Source organism: Mobula birostris, chromosome 4, assembly GCF_030028105.1.
Source record: "Mobula birostris isolate sMobBir1 chromosome 4, sMobBir1.hap1, whole genome shotgun sequence".
Taxonomy (NCBI): domain Eukaryota; kingdom Metazoa; phylum Chordata; class Chondrichthyes; order Myliobatiformes; family Myliobatidae; genus Mobula; species Mobula birostris.
Window position 1 is genome coordinate 196,236,062 of NC_092373.1, and position 20,711 is coordinate 196,256,772.

The window sequence follows — 20,711 nt, forward strand, 5'->3', positions numbered from 1 at the left end:
TATGATGATCAGAGCTCCAAAAGCCTTCTTTTCAAACCCATCCTGGTTTATCCTCCCACTGTGCAGCACATCATTAAATTCCATCTGCCATTTTTCCAGCTGGTCCAGAACCCATTACAGGCTTTGATAGTCTTCCTTGCTGTGCACTACACCCCCAATCTCGGTGTCATCCGCAAACTTGCTGATCCAGTGTACCACGTTATCATCCAGGTCGTTGATATGAATGATGGAACAACAATGGACCCAGCACCGACCCCTGTGGCACTCTGCTAGTCACAGGCTTCCATTTAGAGAGGCAGCCATCTGCTATGACTATTACTGGGTTTAAAAACATGTCTCGATGAGCACTTGATGTACAGTGCCCTGGAACAGGAGTTGGGAAACAGGATTAGACCATCTATCCTGGGCGACATGGCCCCTTTCTCTGTACTCTGATTGCTGTGATTCTGTGTTTCACCAGCTGAGGAATTGGGAGATGAATTCATTTTCCCTTGAGAACCGGTTGCAGTGAAGTGTTGATGTTTTCCAGTTCCACCTGCTGACACTATTTACCAGCCTTTCAGTCTGTTCCCTGACAAATTACCATGTTTAGCTCTTTTAAGTGCTTCTAATGTCTCCCTGTAAGTAATTGGTTTTGGAAAGTTTGCGATCAGCAGTAAACAAGACTGGTTGGACTCCTGCAGCATGAGAACAAGTGTCGATGAAGTACCCACATCAACAACAGTCGGTGCTTTGTGGAGAAAAAGGTCACAAGGCACTTAATCAGACTGAAAATTCCCGATGGGCCATTAAAGGAATTATTACAAGAAAAGTCCTCTGAGGCCATCTCAGGTGACATGGAGTGGTTTAAGGAAGACCTTGGGATCTGAAGATCTGGAGACTAATAAAGGTGGGATATGAGGGCAAGAGTACAAAGGTCTAGAAGATGGCAAGGTCAGTGTGGGTTACGGGTTGTGTGTTCCACTTCTTAGAAATCTGACTAAAACAAAACAGGGCGTAACACTATTGTAGCTCCCATGCTGTATCTCTAAATAAATATTAAATTAAAAAAGTAAATAAAAACTTTCACATTACCATACTGATTGTGGACTTCAGAAAGGATATGACGAGGGAACACACACTAGTCCTCATCGAAGGGTCAGAAATTTCAAGTCCCTAGGTGTCAACATGGCTGAGGATCTATCCTGGGTCCAACATATCAATGCAGTTACAAAGAAAGTAGGACAGTAGCTATATTTCATTAGGCTTTTGAGAGGAGATTTGGTATGTCACCAAAGACACTTGTAAATTTCTACAGATGGACCGTGGAGAGCATTCTATTCTAATTGGCTGCGTCACTATCTGATATTGTGGTGGTGCGGGGCGGCGGGGGCTACTGCACAGGAGTGGATCAACGTGTGGAGGGTTGTGAACTCATTCAGCTCCATTGTGGGTACTAGCCTCCGTTTGCATCCAGGACATCTTCAGTGAGTGATGCCTCAAAAAGGCTGCGTCCATCATTAAGGACCAGCATCACCCTGGACATGCCCTCTTCTCATTGCTACCTTCAAGGAGAAAGTACAGAAGCCTGAAGGCACACACCGAACGATTCAGAAACAACTTCTTCCCCCTGTCATCAGATTTCTGAATGGGCATTGAACCCGTGAACACTACCTCACTACCTTTTTTTATGCACAACTTATTTACTTTAACTATTTGATATATACATATTTACTGAGAGCCGCAGTATTTATTGTTATGTATTGCAATGTACTGCTGCCACATAACAACAAGTTTCATGGCACATGCCAGTGGTATTAAACCTGATTCTGTTAAGTATGTTACAAGACTAGGTCCAAAGTTGGTTGAATTGTTTATGACTTTCATAGGTACTGAGATATAGTAAAGAGCTTTTATTTTGCATGACACCCAGACAGATTATGCCATAGAATTAGATAACTCTAAGACCATGAGATAGAGGAGCAGAATTATACCCCTTTCAGGCAGAAGGTACAAACCACATAACATTAGCCTCATGGACAGTTTCCGTCCCATTATTATAAGACTCTTGAACAGATTTCTTGTATGAGAAAGAACTCCTGATCTCTTGGGCTACCACATCATGGCCTGTTACCGTGCTGTATCTCTAAATACGATAAAGTGCTGGTCTGGATGGTTTGCAAACAGCTTTTCACTGTATTTTGGTTCACATGAAAATTAAGAATCGGATCCCATGGCAGGCATATAAAACATAGGAGCTGAATTAAGCCATTCAGCCCATCAAGTCAGTCCCACAAATGAAGTGAGTGTAGATGGGTAAAAATGTCAATATGAATGTGTTAGGGCCTCTTTTTCTGTGCTGTACCACTCTTCGACTCTATGGTGCAAATAGGCCCTTGCCTGAGTCACTGAGGACCCACCCGTGTCAGTTTGCACATCTTTATGGGATCTCAAGTCTGTACAAGTCCTGCTGAAGGGTTTTGGCCCAAAATGTTGACTGTACTTTTTTCCATAGATGCTGCCTGGCCTGCTGAGTTCCTTCAGCATTTTGTGTGTGTTACTCAGATTTCCAGCACCTGCAGATTTTCTCTTGTTTGTATCAGTTTCCTGATGGGATTGTTGAGTTTGTCATGGTTTGGCTGCCAGCCACTGATGTATTACAGAAATATATAAAAAAAACCTTGCCAACTGTGCTTTTTTTTTTCCATAAAGGCGTGACAGGTAATAAATGGTGGAGGGGCCCACATTCTCATGAACTAATTCTAAATAAGCCTTTCCTGGATGTGAGCTTGGGACAGATACAGCCCTGAGATTCCCATACCAGTCTGTAGGTTCTCACATTTGCCTTGACCGTGACTTTGCGATTCCTAATCAGCTTCATCCACCTACGTGCATTCTGCAGTTGCATCCATTGCTGTAGGTTCAAGTTCAACTCTCTCCCAAAAAAGGCAAAACAGAGAACTTCCAGATACAGTTCCCTCTAAGCTGCATAGGTGTGCGGCCATGCGGTAACTGAAATGCTCCCATGCACATCGCCTTTGTTGCCACGCAGCTGAAATAAAGACAGACAAGAAAAAGTTTACGAAACGTGAAATATTTTCTTTATTGTACTGTACTTTATTATACCCTTCAATTAATAAATAAAATCAGAAGTATGTATCACTGTCTGGTGTGGGCAGAGGCTACTGCACAGGATCAAAAGAATTTGCAGAGGGTTGTAAATATAGTCGGCTCCATCTTAGGTACTAGCCTGCAAAGTACCCGGGACATCTTCAAGCAGTGGTGTCTCAGAAAGGCAGCGTTCATAACTAAGGACCTCCAACACCCAGGGCATGCCCTTTTCTCACTGTTACCATCAAGCAGGAGGGACAGAAGCCGGAAGGCACACACTCAGTGATTCAGAAACAGCTTCTTCCCCTCTGCCGTCCGATTCGTAAATGGGCATTGAACCCATGAACACTACCTCACTTTTTTAATATATATTATTTCTGTTTTTTGCATGATTTTAAATCTATTCAGTATATGTATACTGTAATTGATTTATTTTTTTCTGTCTTTATTATGTATTGCATTGAGCTGCTGCTGCTAAGTTAACAAATTTCACGACACATGAAGGTGATAATAAACTTGATTCTGAAGTATGTGATTTTCATTCTAAATATTCATACCACGCAGATTACAAAAAAAGGCATTTAAAGTGCTGTGCAGATTTCAGGTAGTGTTTTTTAAAAAAAAACATTCCTGCTCAGAGCAATGGTTGGTCCACAGAGCTGTTTTGAAAAAAATTAGAGGAAACTTTGCTTGTAGTGTTCCTTACTGGAGACAGCGGTAAATGGTTTTCTCATTGATGTTGTGATCCTGTTGCTATATGCCTGTGATACTGCTGCAATTAAGTTTTTCATTCCACCTGTACATATGACAATAAGCCCAACTTTGATTTTGTCTGCTATAGTGACGACTGGTGTCCAAATTATACCCATGCAAGCATCAATGATGTGATAGAGTCACTTGTTGGGTGAAGAGTAGGAGGAGTAGATGTGGCTGGGTTCTTCTCAGGCCATCTTGGGGTTGTGGGAGACTTCCTTCCAGTCCAGTTCAGTGAGACCTATGGATCCTGGCCGAAATTAGGAAGGTGCTTAGTGACCAGCAAGGCAGGTAGTGTTTGAAATTTTCCAAGTTCAAAATACATTTGTTATCAAAGAACGTATAAATTGTACAACCTTGAGATTTGTCTCCTTACAGGCAGCCACAAAACAAGAAACCTCAAAGGAGCCCATTTTAAAAAAAGAGACCAAAAAACTGCTACTTCGGCTATCCATCGATTTCGATGTTGACTGTGCTGAGAGTTTAGTCTCTGCAGGCACATTTATGGGCCACAAGACCAGCATTGGATCGGCACTGTCTCCCACATTGGTTGCATTTGTGATTTGACCGGTCTAGCACTGAATGTCTGCGCTGATGACCTGCTTCATATTTCTTTTGCCTTTTCTCCTGGATAGCTGGGATTGGCTTCTTGACAATGCAGTGCCAACTTCTGTCCAAAGCACCTTTCTCCCAGGTGTTGACATTGTGTTGGCGCGTGGCCAAGTTGTTAAGGCGTTGGTCTAATGATCTGAAGGTCGTCAGTTCGAGCCTCAGCTGAGGCAGCGTGTTGTGTCCTTGAGCAAGGCATCATCAAGAATGCCTGTCACTCTGCTCATTCTCTGTTCTCTCTTCTGCTTTCTGGGACATGATACAAAAGCCCAAACATCCTGACTTAAGGACAGCTTCTTCCCCACTGCTATCAGGCTCCTGGACCAACCACCTCTTTCACATTCCCTTGTTCCACTCCTCAGTGGTGCCGACACATTCTCTGTGTCTTAACTCCCTCAGCTATTGGAATCAAGATCAAAACTAGAATCAAGTTTATTATTGCTGATATATGAGTTGGTGCGTGGCCAAGTCATTAAGGCGTTCATCTAGAGATTTGAAGGTCGCTAGTTTGAGCCTCAGCTGAGGCAACGTGTTGTGTCCTTGAGCAAAGCACTTAACCACACATTGCTCTGCGACGACACCGGTGCCGAGCTGTATGGGTCCTAATGCCCTCCCCTTGGACAACATCGGTGTCGTGGAGAGGGGAGACTTGCAGCATGGGCAACTGCCGGTCTTCCATACAACCTTGCCCAGGCCTGCGGCCTGGAAACCTTCCAAGGTGCAAATCCATGGTCTAGGGAGACTAACGGGTGCCTTATATTTCAAAGTTCGAAGTACATTTATTATCAAAAAATGTATAAATTGTACAACCTTGAGATTTGCCTCCTTACAGGCAGCCACAAAACAAGAAACCCCAAAGGAGCTCATTTTAAAAAAGAGACCAAAAAACGCCCAATGTACAGAGAGAGGGGGAAGAAATGCAAATCGTGTAAGCAATGAAAGCAAACAACAGTAACAGCGTTCAGAACAAAAGCGAGTCCACAGGCACGAAGCCCAGAGCAAGCCCAGAGCCTCAGCCTCGGTTCATCACACAGCGGGGCAAATCATTGTGAAGCTCGCAGACACGACGCCCAGAGTCGGCTCTTGGCCTCGGCCTCAGCCTCAGCGAGCTGAACTGGCCCAACCCTCGCCTTCAGTCCCACACCCTGCCTTATCAATTCATCTGGTGGGCATTTAAATAATCCAAACTCTGGGTCATCCCTCGCTCTAAGACGTGGGCCTTGTCACATCGATATGCTGTGCGCCTGGATCCCATTGCCATGTTTTGGCTTGTACCTGACCTTTCCAAATAGACCCGGCACTCAGATCGACCGAACCTCCCTCTCGATTTAGGTGGATGGGCTCCGAAACTTCTCTCCGCTTCGCACACCCTGACTCTGGATCTTCAGATCCATGATCTCTGTTCCATTCAGGCACTCCTGAGCTATAAAAAGGAGGACTTCCCCTGACCCCACCGTCCGGTCAGTGTCCCTTCTCCCCATCCCCATTGGGCAAAAGACTGAAAAGCTTGAGAACACATATCCACCAGGTTCAAAAAGCTTCTGTCCTGCCGTTAAGAGACTCCTGTCTAGACGTCTCAATAAAGCTGAACTCTTAATCTCCCAGTCTGTCTTGTCATGACCCCTGCCCGTCAGGATGGCACAATAACGTAGCAGTTAGCGCATAGAGCGTTACAGCGGCAGCCATCACCTGTCAGGGTTTAATTCCAGCTGCTGCCTGTGGAGTTAGTAAATTCTCTACACGAGCATGTGCGTTTCCTCTGGGTGGCTGTGGCTTCTTTCCACGTTCCTGAGGCACATGGATGAGTAAGGGTTCGTGAGCCCGGGGCATCTATGTTGGCACCGGAAGAGTGTGGGCACCTGCAGGCTGCCCCCAGTGCAGTTCTGGAACTGCGCTGGTTGTTGATGCAAATGCACTGTATGCTTCAAAGTCCATGTGACAAATAAAGCTACTCATTAATCGCCATTGCCGGTCTTCCCAGCGCCTCTGTGTTTCTCTAACGCTATATTTGGCTCACAATTTGATTTTGGACTACCACAGTATTCTTGTGTATGGATTGATGCGTCTGATGACACACAGAAGATTTTCACTGTATCTCGGTACATACGACAATAATAAACTAATCACCAAATCATACACTGGCATCAGTGAAAGCAGGGTTTGGTTGCTGCCCAGCGGTGGCATCGCCAGAGTGCAGCATTCACTCCCCACGGTGTCTGATTCAGATTCAGATTTAACACATAAACATCAAAACACAGTGAAATGCATAATTTGCATTAACAAATAACGCACCCAGGTATCTTCTGGGCACAGCCCACAAGTGCCACCACATGTTCCGGCACCAGTGCAACAAGCCTAAACAGCTCCATCGTATCCAGGATATCTTCAAGAGGCAATGTCTCAGAGTGGCGGCATCCATCATTACGGACCCCCAACACCCACATCATGCCTTGATCTTATTGTTACCATCAGGTAGGAGGCACACAAGCCTGAAGGCACACACTCAGCGATTCAGGAACAGTGTCTTCCCTTCTGCCCTCCAATTTCTGAATGGACATTGAACCAATGAACACTACCTCATACTTCTTTATGCAACACACATCAAAGTTGCTGGTGAACGCAGCAGGCCAGGCAGCATCTCTAGGAAGAGGTGCAGTCGACGTTTCAGGCCGAGACCCTTCGTCAGGACTAACTGAAGGAAGAGTGAGTAAGGGATTTGAAAGTTGGAGGGGGAGGGGGAGATCCAAAATGATAGGAGAAGACAGGAGGGGGAGGGATGGAGCCAAGAGCTGGACAGGTGATAGGCAAAGGGGATATGAGAGGATCATGGGACAGGAGGTCCGGGAAGAAAGACAAGGGGGGGGGGACCCAGAGGATGGGCAAGAGGTATATTCAGAGGGACAGAGGGAGAAAAAGGAGAGTGAGAGAAAGAATGTGTGCATAAAAATAAGTAACAGATGGGGTACGAGGGGGAGGTTGGGCCTAGCGGAAGTTAGAGAAGTCAATGTTCATGCCATCAGGTTGGAGGCCACCCAGACGGAATATAAGGTGTTGTTCCTCCACCTGAGTGTGGCTTCATCTTTACAGTAGAGGAGGCCATGGATAGACATGTCAATGGGAATGGGATGTGGAATTAAAATGTGTGGCCACTGGGAGATCCTGCTTTCTCTGGCGGACAGAGCGTAGATGTTCAGCAAAGCAGTCTCCCAGTCTGCATTGGGTCTCGCCAATATATAAAAGGCCACATCGGGAGCACCGGACGCAGTATATCACCCCAGTCGACTCACAGGTGAAGTGTTGCCTCACCTGGAAGGACTTACTTCTTTATTTCCAGTTTTTGCATTACCTATTTAATTTAACTGTTTAATATATATTATTAAATGGGGAGCATGGCTTATGAGAATAGGTTGAGTGAACTCAGCCTTTTTTCCTTGGGGTGACGGAGGATGAAGGGTGACCTGATAGAGGTGTACAAGATCGTGAGAGGCATTGATCATGTGGATAGTCAAAGGCTTTTCCCGAGTGCTGAAATGGCTAGCACGAGAAGGCACAGTTTTCAGGTGCTTGGAAGTAGGTACAGAGGAGATGTCAGGGGTAAGTTTTTACGCAGAGAGTGGTGAGTGTGTGGAGCGGGCTGCCGGCGATGGTGGTGGAGGCGGAAACGAAAGGGTCTTTTAAGAGACTCCAGGACAGGTGTATGGAGCTCAGAAAAATAGAAGGCTATGGGTAACCCTAGGTAATTTCTCAGGTAAGGACATGTTCGGTACAGCTTTGTGGGCCGAAGGGCCTGTATTGTTCTGTAGGTTTTCTATTTCTATATACATGTTTTTTTTTCTCTCTATTACAATATTAGTATTCCATTTACTGCTCCCACAAAGTCAAAAAAATCTCATGATATATGCCAGCAATATTACACCTGATTCAGATTCTGCTTATGAACAACACGGGACGCAACAAGCATCTAAGCAACAACAGCAAAGCGAGCCCTGTTCCTTCCTCCCAGCCGTTCACATGCACACAGTCCTCCAAACCCAGGACGGGCCATCTTCGACCCCCAGCTAACAGTGGACTCAGGTTCACAGACGTTTGGTCTTCAACTCCCCCAGGGTACTCGCAGAGATTTGCTGACTCGAGGCTACGAGAATCGAGAGTTGGGGAAGGGTAAGTTGAGGGAACACGCACCGGTCCTCATCGAGGGATGAGAAGTTGAAAGGGCAAGCAGTTTCACATTCCTGAGTGACAACGTTTCTGAGGATCTATCCTGTGCCCAATATATCGATACAATGACAAAGCATCAGAATCACGATTATTATGTGTTGTGAAATTTGTTAACTTTGCAGCAGCAGTTTGATGCAATACATAATCTAGAAGAAGAAAACAAAGTAATAAATAAATAAACAAGTAGATCGATTGCAGTATGTGTATATTGAATAGATTAAATATTGTGCAAAAAATAGAATACATATATGTTTAAAAAGTGAGGTAGTGTTCAAAGGTTCAATGTTCATTTAGGAATCAGATGGCAGAGGGGAAGAAGCTGTTCCTGAATCACTGACTGTGTGCCTTCAGGCTTCTGTACCTCATACCTGATGGTAACAGTGAGAAAAGGGCGTGTCCTGAGTGCTGGAGGTCCTTAATAATGGACGCTGCCTTTCTGAGACACTGCTTCCTAAAGATGTCCTGGGTACTTTGTAGGCTGGTACCCAAGATGGAGTCGACTAAATTTACAACCTTCTGCAGCTTCTTTCGGTCCTGTGCAGTAGCCTCCCCCAATACCAGATAGCAATGCAACCTTCCAGAATGCTCTCCACAGTACATCTATAGAAGTTTTTGAGTGTATTAGTTGACATGCCAAATCTCTTCAAGCTCCTAATGAAGTATAGAGATCTTGACACCCAGCAACTTGAAACTGCTCACTCTCTCCACTTCTGATCCCTCTGAGGATTGGTATGTGTTCCTTCATCTTACCCTTCCTGAAGTCCACAATCAGCCCTTTCGTCTTACTGACGTTGAGTGCCAGGTTGTTGCTGTGGCACCACTCCACTCGTTGGCATATCTCACTCCTGTACACCCTCTTGTCACCACCGAGATTCTATCAACAATGGTTGTATCACCAGCAAATTTATAGATGGTATTTGAGCTATGCCTATCACACAGTCAAAAAAAGAGGGAAAAAATAGTGAGGTAGTGTTCATGGGTTCATTGTCCATTCAGAAATCGGATGGCGGAGGGAGGAGAGATATTCCTGAATCATTGAGTGCGCGTCAGAGAGAGTAGAGCAGTGGGCTAAGCACACACCCCTGAGGTGCGCCAGGGTTGATCATCAGCGAGGAGGAGATGTTAGGACAGTGGCTGTATTTCATTAGGAGTTTGAGGAAAGTCGGTATATCACCAAAGAGGCTCACAAATCCCTAAAGATGTACTTAAACAAGCATGCTAACTGGTTGCATCACCATCTGGTATGAAAGGACCACTGCAAAGGATTGGAAGATGCTGCAGGAAGTTGTAACTCAGAGTCAGCTGCATCAGGGCACCTTCAAAAAGACAGCATCCATCATAGGGACCCCCATGAGCCAAGGCATGCCTTCTCATTGCTACCATCATGCAGGAGGTACAGGAGCCTGAAGACACACACTCAGCATTTTTAGGGTGAGCTTATCAGATATTTGAATGGCCTATGAACCCATGAACACGACACTGCCACCAGAGAGCAGGTACAGGAGCCTGAAGACGCGCACTCAATGATTCAGGAATATCTCTCCTCCCTCCGCCATCCGATTTCTGAATGGACAATGAACCCATGAACACTACCTCACTATTTTTTCCCTCTTTTTTTGCACTACTTGTTTAATTTATTTTTGTATATTCTTACTGCAATTTATAGCTTTTATGACCATGAATTACAATATACTGCTGCCGCTAAGCAACAAATTTCATGGCGTATATACTGTTGATATTAAATCTGAATCATGCCCAGATCTGTAGCCAGCTGTTTAGGGTGGGTCTTCAATGCATCTCCTGACTATTTGTGCATCCCACGTGCACATCTATCCTTGTGTTGCTTCGACTCGTGGCGGTAGGAGGTGGACAAGTTGTCAGCTGCTGTCACAGGGCTATGGAAAACATCAATGACTCAAAAGTAACTTTCAAATCAGATTAAGCTGACTGCAGTCTAATTTAACTCATCTGGTAAACTAGGATTTTAGATTGATGTGCTACTAATCCCGGGCATCTGCTGTACCAGAGCTGAGAGCTCAGTTTATCATCGCTGTCTTATATAACATGAAATCTGTTGTTTTGTGACAGCAGTCCAATGCAAAGACATAAATTACTATAAATTACAAGATAAGTTAATGATCAAAATAAAAAAGAATAGAGAGATAGAATCAGATTTACTATCAGTGGCATCTGTCATGAAATTTGTTGAGTTTGCAGCTGCAGCACAGAGTAATACATAACAACACAAAAAAACGAGAATTACACCAAATGTGTGTGTGTATATTTAAATAAGTAATGCAAAAACAGAAATAAACAAAAGTAGCGAGGAAGTGTTCATGTGTTCAATTTCTATTCAGAAATCGGATGGCAGAGGGGAAGAAGCTGTCCTTGAAACATTGAGTGTGTGCCTTCAGGCTTCTGTACCTCCACTCTGATGGTGGCGATGAGAACAGGGCATGACCTGGGTGATGGGGGCCCTTAATGATGGAGGCCAGTGCCCGTGATGGAACTGACTAAGTTTACAACTCTCTGCAGTTGATTTCAATCCTGTGTAGTACCCGCCCTCCCCATACCAGACAGTGATGCTCTCCACGGTACATCTGTAGAAATTTGTGAATGTCTTTGGTAATATACCAAATCTCAAACTTCTAATGAAATATAGCCTTTGCAACTGCATCAATATGTTGGGCCCAGGATAGATCCTCAGAGATTTTGCCACCCAGGAACTTGAAGTTGTTCGCTCTTTCTACTTTTATGGGGATTGAATTGAATTGGATTTACTTTATTTCCTACATTCTTTGTATACATACGGAGTAAAAATCTTTACGTTACATCTCCATCTAAATGTGCAATTTATTGTAACTTATAACAAATAGTATGTACAACAGGACAGTCGATATAACATAGGAGTACAATTGTATCAGCATGAATTAATCAGTCTGTTGGCCTGGTGGAAGAAGCTGGCCTGGAGCCTGTTGGTCCTTGCTTTTATGCTGCGGTACCATTTCCCAGATGGTAGCAGTTGGAACAGTTTGTGTTTGGGGTGACTTGGGTCCCCAGTGATCCTTCGGGCCCTTTTTACACACATTTGTAAATATCCTGAATACTGGGAAGTTCACATCTACAGATGTGCTGGGCTGTCTGCACCACTCTCTGCAGAGTCCTGTGATTGAGGGAAGTACAGTTCCCATACCAGGCAGTGATGCAGCCAGTCAGGATGCTCTCAATTGTGCCCCTGTAGAAAGTTCTTAGGACTTGTGGGCCCATACCAAACTTCTTCAACCGTCTGAGGTGAAAGAGGCACAGTTGTGCCTTTTTCGCCACACAGCTGTTACGTACAGACCTTGTGAGATCCTCAGTGATGTGTATGCTGAGGAACTTAAAGCTGTTCACCCTCTCAACCCCAGATCCATTGATGTCAATCAGGGTTAGCCTGTCACCAGTCCTCCTGTAGTCCACAACCAGCTCCTTTGTTTTTGCGACATTGAGGGAGAGGTTGTTTTCTTGACACCACTGCGTCAGGGTGATGACTCCTTCTCTGTAGGCTGCCTCAATAGTATTTGAGATTAGACCAATCAGTGTAGTGTCATCAGCAAATTTAATTACCATATTGGAGCTTTGGGTGGTGATACAGTCATGGGTGTACAGAGAGTAAAAGAGGGGCTTAGGACGCATCCCTGAAGGGCACCTGTGTTGAGGGTCAGAGGGGTAGAGGTGAGGGAGCCCACTCTACCACCTGCCAGTGATCTGACAGGAAGTCCAGGATCCAGCTACACAAGGCAGGGTGAAGGCTGAGGTCTCTGAGCTCCTAGTTGAGCCTGGAGGGAATTATGGTGTTGAATGCTGAACTGTAGTCCAAGAACAGCATTCTCACATAAGTATTCTTCTTCTCCAGATGCGTAAGGACACTGTGAAGAGCTGTGGCTATTGTGTCATCTGCCGATTGGTTCTGTCGGTAGGTGAATTGTAGTGGGTCCAGTTTGGGTGGTAGTATGCTGCAGATGTAGTCCTTGACCAGCCTCTCAAAACATTTGCTTATTACTGAGGTGAGTGCAACAGGACACCAGTCATTCAGACATGTTACCTTGGTCTTTTTAGGTACAGGGACAATGGTGGATGTTTTGAAGCAGGAGGGCACTCTACAGTAGGAGAGGGAGAGATTAAAATTGTCTGTAAATACACCTGCCAGTTGTGCCGCCCACGTCTTGAGTACCCGTCCTGGGATACCGTCCGGTCCCACAGCCTTGCGACTGTCCACTCGTTGGAAACATCTGCGTACTTCGGCCTCGGAGATGACCAAGGTGCAGGTCACATTGGTGGCTCTCTTCAGGGGCTCAGTGTTGGTGACATCGAATCAAGCGTTTTTTTAAAAAAAAGAGAGATTTAGCTCATCTGGGAGAGAGGCAGCAATGCTGGAAACTCCACTGCGTTTAGCTTTGAAGTCTGCTATGGTGTCCAGACCTTGTCATAAGCTGTGTGTGTTGGTGGTGGAGAGTTGAGTCTGGCTCTTGTCCCTGTATTGTTGTTTTTCTGCCTTGATGACGTTGCGTAGATTGTAGTTGCATTTCTTAAGTTCCTCTTGGTCACCAGCAACATAAACTCTGTGTCGCGTGGTAAGTGCTGGTGTATGTTCCCTCATCTTAACCTTTCTGAAGTGTTCTTGGGTTATGGACTGTTCAAAAATCTGATGATGGAGGGAAAGAAGCTATTCTTAAAGCATTGAGTGTGCGTCTTCTGGCTGCTGTATCTCTTCCCTGGCGGTAGTATCGTTTCATGGGTTCACAGGCCATTCAAGAATCTGCTGGCAGAGGGGAAGAAGTTATTCCAAAAACATTGCATAAGTGTCTTCAGGTTCCTGTATCCTCTCCCTGGTGGTAGTAATGATAAGAGCGCATGTCCTAGAAGATGGGGGTCCTTAATGATGGATGCCACTTTCCTAAGGTATCACCTCTTAAAGGTACCCTTGATGAGAAGAATTAATTGCTGGGACAGTGTGGAACAGAACCATAGAACACTACAGCACAGAAACAGGGCTTTTGGCCCTTCTACTTTGTGCCGAAACATTATTCCGTTAGTCCCGTTGACCTGCATCCAGTCCATAACCCTCCAGACCTCTCCCATCCATGTACCTATCCAATTTATTCTTAAAACTTAAGAGTGAGCCCACATTTACCATGTCAGATGGCAGCTCGCTCCACACTCCCACCACTCTGAGTGAAGAAGTTTCCCCTAAACCTTTCCCCTTTCACCCTAAAGCCATATCCTCTCGTATTTATCTCTCCTAATCTAAGTGAAAGAGCCTATTCACATTTGCTGTGTCTATACCCCTCATAATTTTGTAAACCTCTATTAAATCTCCCCTCATTCTTCTACACTCCAAGGAATTAAGTCCTAACCTGTTCAATCTTTCTCTGTAACTGGACTCCTGAAGACCCGGCAACATCCTAGTAAATCTTCTCTGCACTCTTTCAATCTTACTGATATCCTTCCTATAGTTAGGTGACCAGAACTGTACACAATACTCCAAATTTGGTCTCACCAATGTCTTATACAACCTCCCCATAACATCCCAACTCCTATACTCAATACTTTGATTTATGAATGCCAGGATGCCAAAAGCCTTCTTTACAACCCTGTCTACCTGTGACGCCACTTTCGGAGAATTATGTATCTGAACTCCCAGATCTCTTTGTTCCTCCGCACTCCTTAAGGCTGATTTATACTTGTGCGTCAACTCAACGCCGTAGGTACAGTGTAGCCGCGAGCACTACGCAGAACCTACGTGGATCCCTACGCCATAGCCTGACATGCACCTCTCCCAAAATGTAACTATGCGTCGCAGCAACGCAGACCGCAACAACTGTAATTGGTTTGCCTGGTAGCATCGCATTTCCTCCTACGCTGCAATAGCTTCCCATTAGCCAACTGAAGGGCAGGGAAGGAACTCTGGCTGCAATGCTTTCCATAAAGCTTCACAGACCTCCGAAATTATGGAGGACACATTTCGCTTTTACGAAAAAAGACGCTCGCTTTAAACTTGTTTACCCTGAGAAAGACTACCATGACCATGAAGCCTTGCGCGGGCAGGTGTGTGCGCATGCGCGATGTGCCCGAATTGCAGTGCGACGCGGACACACCAACGCACAAGTATAAATGCTCACAACGTGCGTAGGCTATGGCGTCGAGTTGACACACAAGTATAAATCAGCCTTTTGCGCCCTACCATTTGCTGTGTATGTCCTACCTTGATTTGTCCTTCCAAAATGCAACACCTCACACTTGTCTGCATTTAATTCCATCTGCCACTTTCTGGCCATCCCTCTAGTTGGTCCAGATCCCTCTGCAAGCTTTGAAAGCCTTCCTCGCTGTCCACAATGCCTCCAATCTTAGTGTCATCAGCAAACTTGCTGATTCAATTTACCATATTATTATCTAGATCATTGATATAGATATTTTGAGTGTGTGAGAATTTTTATATATATCCTTAAGAGGCGATACCTCAAGAGTGTATTTGTGTGTTTATTTATTTATTTTATAAAAGCAAATTACTATTTTATATTATTGCAACCTATTTCACAACATTTCTACCTCCACCACTGACTCAGGCAGTGCATTCCATGCACCAACCACTCTCTGAGTAAAAAACCTTCCTCTAATATCCCCCTTGAACTTCCCACCCTTTACCTTAAAGCCATGTCCTCTTGTATTGAGCAGTGGTGCCCTGGGGAAGAGGCGCTGGCTATCCACTCTATCTATTCCTCTTAATATCTTGTACACCTCTATCATGTCTCCTCCCATCCTCTTTCTCTCCAAAGAGTAAAGCCCTAGCTCCCTTAATCTCTGATCATAATGCATACTCTCTAAACCAGGCAGCATCCTGGTAAATCTCCTCTGTACCCTCTCCATTGCTTCCACATCCTTCCTATAGTGAGACGACCAGAACTGGACACAGTACTCCAAGTGTGGCCTAACCAGAGTTTTATAGAGCTGCATCATTACATCACGACTCTTAAGCTCTATCCCTGGACTTATGAAAGCTAACACCCCCATAAGCTTTCTTAACTACCCTATCTACCTGTGAGGCAACTTTCAGGGTTCTGTGGACATGTACCCCCAGATCCCTCTGCTCCTCCACACTACCAAGTGTCCTGCCATTTACTTTGTACTCTGACTTGGAGTTTGTCCTTCCAAAGTGTACCACCTCACACTTCTCTGGGTTGAACTCCATCTGCCACTTCTCAGCCCACTTCTGCATCCTATCAGTGTCTCTCTGCAATCTTTGACAATCCTCTACACTATCCACAACACCACCAACCTTTGTGTCATCTGCAAGCTTACCGACCCACCCTTCTACCCCCACATCTAGGTCGTTAATAAAAATCACGAAAAGTAGAGGTCCCAGAACAGATCCTTGTGGGACACCACTAGTCACAACCCTCCAATCCGAATGTACTCCCTCCACCACGACCCTCTGCTTTCTGCAGGCAAGCCAATTCTGAATCCACCTGGCCAAACTTCCCTGGATCCCATGCCTTCTGACTTTCTGAATAAGCCTACCATGTGGATCCTTGTCAAATGCCTTACTAAAATCCAAGTAGATCACATCCACTGCACTACCCTCATCTATATGCCTGGTCACCTCCTCAAAGAACTCTATCAGGCTTGTTAGACACGATCTGCCCTTCACTAAGCCATGCTGACTGTTCCTGATCAGACCATGATTCTCTAAATGTCCATAGATCCTATCTGTAAGAATCTTTTCCAACAGCTTTCCCACCAAAGACTTAGTTCAAGTAATTAATTTATTTTAGATATTTTACAGTTTTCTTATTATTGTAAGATGTTTTTGGACGTTAGTAATACAAAATAGAGTAAGTCCAGTTCATGAGCGACTGACCCGGCACGAAATGAGTGGCTTTGGGGCCCATATGTAAGAAAAGATGTGCCGTCATTGGAGAGAATTTAAAGGAGGTTCACAGAAATAATTCTGGGATTGAAAGGCTTGTTACACAAGGACTGTTTGATGGCCTCTACTCACTGGGATTGAGAAGAATGAGGGGTGACCTCATTGAAATCAAATGGTGGAAGGCCTCGATGAGTGGATGTGGAGAAGATGTTTCCGATGGTGGGGTAGTGTAAGACGAGAAGACGCAGCCTCAGAATAGGGGGATGTCCATGTAGAGCAGAGATGAGGATGAATTTCTTTCACCAGATAGTGGTGAATCTGTGGAATTTGTTGCCACAGGCAGCTGTGGAGGCCAAGTAGTTGGGTATATTTAAGGAATAGGCTGAAGTGTGGGCACGTGGCCAAGTGGTTAGGGCATTGGACTAGCGACCTGAAGGTCATGAGTTCGAGCCCCAGCCGAGGCAACGTGTTGTGTCCTTGAGCAAGGCACTTAATCACACATTGCTCTGTGACGACACTGATGCCAAGCTGTATGGGTCCTAATGCCCTTCCCTTGGACAACATTGGTGTCGTGGAGAGGGGAGACTTGCAGCATGGGCAACTGCTGGTCTTCCATACAACCTTGCCCAGGCCTGCACCCTGGAGAGTGAAGACTTTCCAGGTGCAGATCCATGGTCTCGCAAGACTAACGGGTGCCTTTAAAGGCTGAATACTTCTTGATTGGTCAGGGCATGAAGGAATGAGAGGAAAATTGGATCAGCCATGATGATATGGCTGAGTAGACTCAGTGGGCCAAATGGCCCAATTCTGCTCCTTTATCTTATGGTCTTATGGAGATAAGGAACTGCTGCGCTGCATCTTGGAGAAATGTGGCTCCAGAACAGCATCTCATACACTATCAATCCTTAGACCCTACCACTCAGAGACTTGAGCTAATATTATTCTGTGATTGTATAGTAAATTCTTGCGGCAGGGTAGAGGTGTGATTCTGCCAAAGGAGGTGTAAAGCATTCCTTCCCTCCACTAACTTGCAGGTCACCCTTGGGCAATGTACAGCACTTGCTTAGCCTCTCGATCAGGATCACATGAAGCCATGAGAGCAGGTAGTGAATGGTCGTATGAAGAGCTGGCACATATCACAAATCCTGGTTATGCGACCACTGACGCTAGGCAGACCTTCTGAGAAGAATATTGATAATGGCTGGTGTCACCCATCTTGTAAAGACACTGTCCAGAAGAAGGCAATGGCAAACCACTTATGGAGAAAAATTTGCCAAGAACAATCATAGTGAAAGTCCATGATCACCCCTTGATACGACACAACACATAAATATACGTGCTGTATCGTTACTATGTGTGCTGTGTGGGAGCTAGGTACTGTGTTTTGCACTGTGGTCCAGAGGCTGTTTAGCTGTATACATGTACTGTTGAATGATAATATACTTGAAGTTGAACTTCTGGTTCACGTTCGTTAGCCATACTACTGGCAATTTTCCCTCCTGCCCACCCCTCTCTCTTTACTTGTGCTCTAACTTGCCTTTCTGGGCAACTACGCTGAAAATTTGATTACAGTCCAGAGGAATTAGCACTGCCAGGAAGCAGCACGGTCCCCAAGCTCTGTTCTCGTCCTGGCGTCTGTCACCACTCTGCATAACAGTGAGGACAAATACTGACTAGCTCTTCCAAGTACCGCTTCTCGTGTCAGCAGCAGCCATAATGCCTCAGTCATTTGGCCCTCCCTGGAGAGTGGTGATTGGATAAAATGTCAGCTTTCAGACAGAGTAACTATCTATTTCCACCAAGCACAAGGATATGCTTGATTTGCAGTAATTTACTTTACTGTCTCTGTCCTCGCCTCAGCTTACAGACGCTGAAACATATCTACGTATTTCACATATTGACTTTCCATACAGGCCCCTTTCAAACTGTCAGTCCCGCGTGTCCGTCGAGGTTCTCTAAGACCTGCCAAATACTTTTGCCTTCCTGAGGAAGTAGAGATGCTGATATGTTCCCTTAGCTGTGATGCCCACACATGCTGTTGTTGTGTATATACCAACACAAGCAGTAGAGGCAGACCCTAACGTAGCAGTGAAAAGTGAGCTGGATAAGTAGCTGAAAGGCAAGGATTTGCAGGTATAGGGAGGCAGGGAGAGTGTGGGCTTTGGTTGTGCAGGTCTCTGGGGTGGAAGCAAGGGATGAAGCTAGTTAGATTAGCTTTATTTCTCCCAAAAGACATAGGAGCAGAACTAGGCCATTTGGCTTATCGAGCCTGCTCCACCATTTCATCATGGCCGATTTGTTTTGCCTCTCAAACTCATTCTCCCGCAGCCTTCCCGTAACCCTTGATGCCCTTACTAATCAAGAACCCATCAACCTCAGCTTTAAATTTACCCAATGATTGGCCTCCATAACCATCTGTGGCAATGAATTCCATAGATTAGCCACCCTCTGGCAAAAGAAATTTCTCTTCATCTCTGTTCTAAAGCCCCAGTATTCTGAGGCTGTGCCCTCTGGTCCTAGACTCCCCATCTATAGGAAATATCCTCTCCATTTCTACTCTAACTCAGCATTTCAATATTTGATAGATTTCAGTGAGATTCTCTCTAACACCCCCCCACCCCCATTTCTTCTAAACTCTAGTGAGTACAGGCCCAGAGCCATCAAATGCTTAACCCTTTCATTCTCGTGAACCTGGGTCTGGACCCTCTCCAGTGCCCACGCACCTTAGATAATGTACTGAGACTTCGTAACATACAGTGAAATGTGTCGCTTTGCATCAGCGACCAACACAGTCTGAGGATTGTGCTGGGGGCAGCCTGCAAGAGTGGCCATGCGTGAACGTAACACAGTCAGAACTTACTAACCCTAACCCGTAAGTTCAAAGTAAATTTATTATCAAAGTACATGTATGTCACCATATACAACCTTGAGATTCATTTTCTTCCGGACATAATAAATCTGTCGAATAATAACCATAACAAAATGAATGAATGACCGCCCAACTTGGGTGTTTAACCAGTCTGCAAAAGACGACAAACTGCAGGTACAAAACGTAAGTAATAATAATAAATAAATATTGAGAACATGAGATGAAGAGTCCTTGAAAGTGAGTCCATAGGTTGTGGAACATTTCAGTGATGGTGCAAGTGAAATTATCCCATTTGACTCAAGAACCTGATGGTTCAGAGGTAATAACAGCTCCTGAACTTGGTGGTGCAAGTCCTGAGACTCATGTACCTTCTTCCTGATGGTAGCAACACAAAGAGAGCATGTCCTGGGAGGTGGGGGTCCCTGATGTTGGATACTGCTTTCCTGCGACAGTGTTTCATGTAGATGTGCTCAGTGGTGGGAAGGGCTTTACCTATGATGGACCAGGCCATACCCACTAGGTTTTGGAGGATTTTCCATTCAAGGGCATTGGTGTTTCCAGAAAATATACTTCCCACTCCACATCTGTAGAAGGTTGTTTACAATTTTGGCTGTCATGCAGAATCTTTGCAAACTCCGAAGGAAGTAGAGGTGCTGCCGTGCTTTCTTTCTAATCGCATGACCACCACGTTCTGAGTATTGTGCTGGGGGACAGCCTGCAAGTGTTTTCAGTGCCAACATAACACGATCCTAATTTTCTAATCATAACCCACAAGTCTTTTGAATGTGAGAGAAAACCACAACACCCAGAGGAAATCCATGCTCTTAATTGGAGGCAGTGTAGGTTCAATGGGCTGAATAGCCCCTACTGAGCTAACCATTGTATTTACCTAACTAATATGGGCTGCACTTGAGTACTAAATCCTTGGGTTTGGGACCTTTATAAGTTGCTGCGTGAACTGGAGTCTGTTCATCTTTGGAGTCTCTGCTGTTTGTTCAAGTAGTAATTGCTCCTCCATTATTTTTTTTGCCTCTGCTGAAAGTGCGTTTGTCTGACTTCCCTTGCTTGGCAACAAGGGCCCTCCATCTCTCTGCAGTAGTATTACTGCCTGAAACTCAACCTGGACCTTCCTGTCGACACCTGGGTATCCTGATATTTTGGCTGTCCTTCCCCCTGTCCCTCCCTCTCCCACCCCCCTCCCACTTATCTGCTCTCAACCAAGTTCAGTGAACCTTATTGTGGCGTTTAACTTCTTTGATCACCATT

The 20,711-nt window shown here is 45.2% G+C and overlaps 1 protein-coding gene and 1 long non-coding RNA gene across 4 annotated transcripts in view; both read left to right on the forward strand.

Annotated features, from left to right (window-relative positions):
• adissp (adipose secreted signaling protein) overlaps nucleotides 1-20,711 on the forward strand; it is a 122,819-nt gene that overhangs the window by 52,158 nt on the left and 49,950 nt on the right. The gene's annotated exons all lie outside the window — the stretch shown is intronic.
• Nucleotides 8,279-12,965, forward strand: LOC140196855 (uncharacterized). Its single transcript, XR_011885822.1, has 3 exons — nucleotides 8,279-8,613; nucleotides 12,566-12,625; nucleotides 12,769-12,965. It is a non-coding gene; the product is annotated as an uncharacterized lncRNA (long non-coding RNA).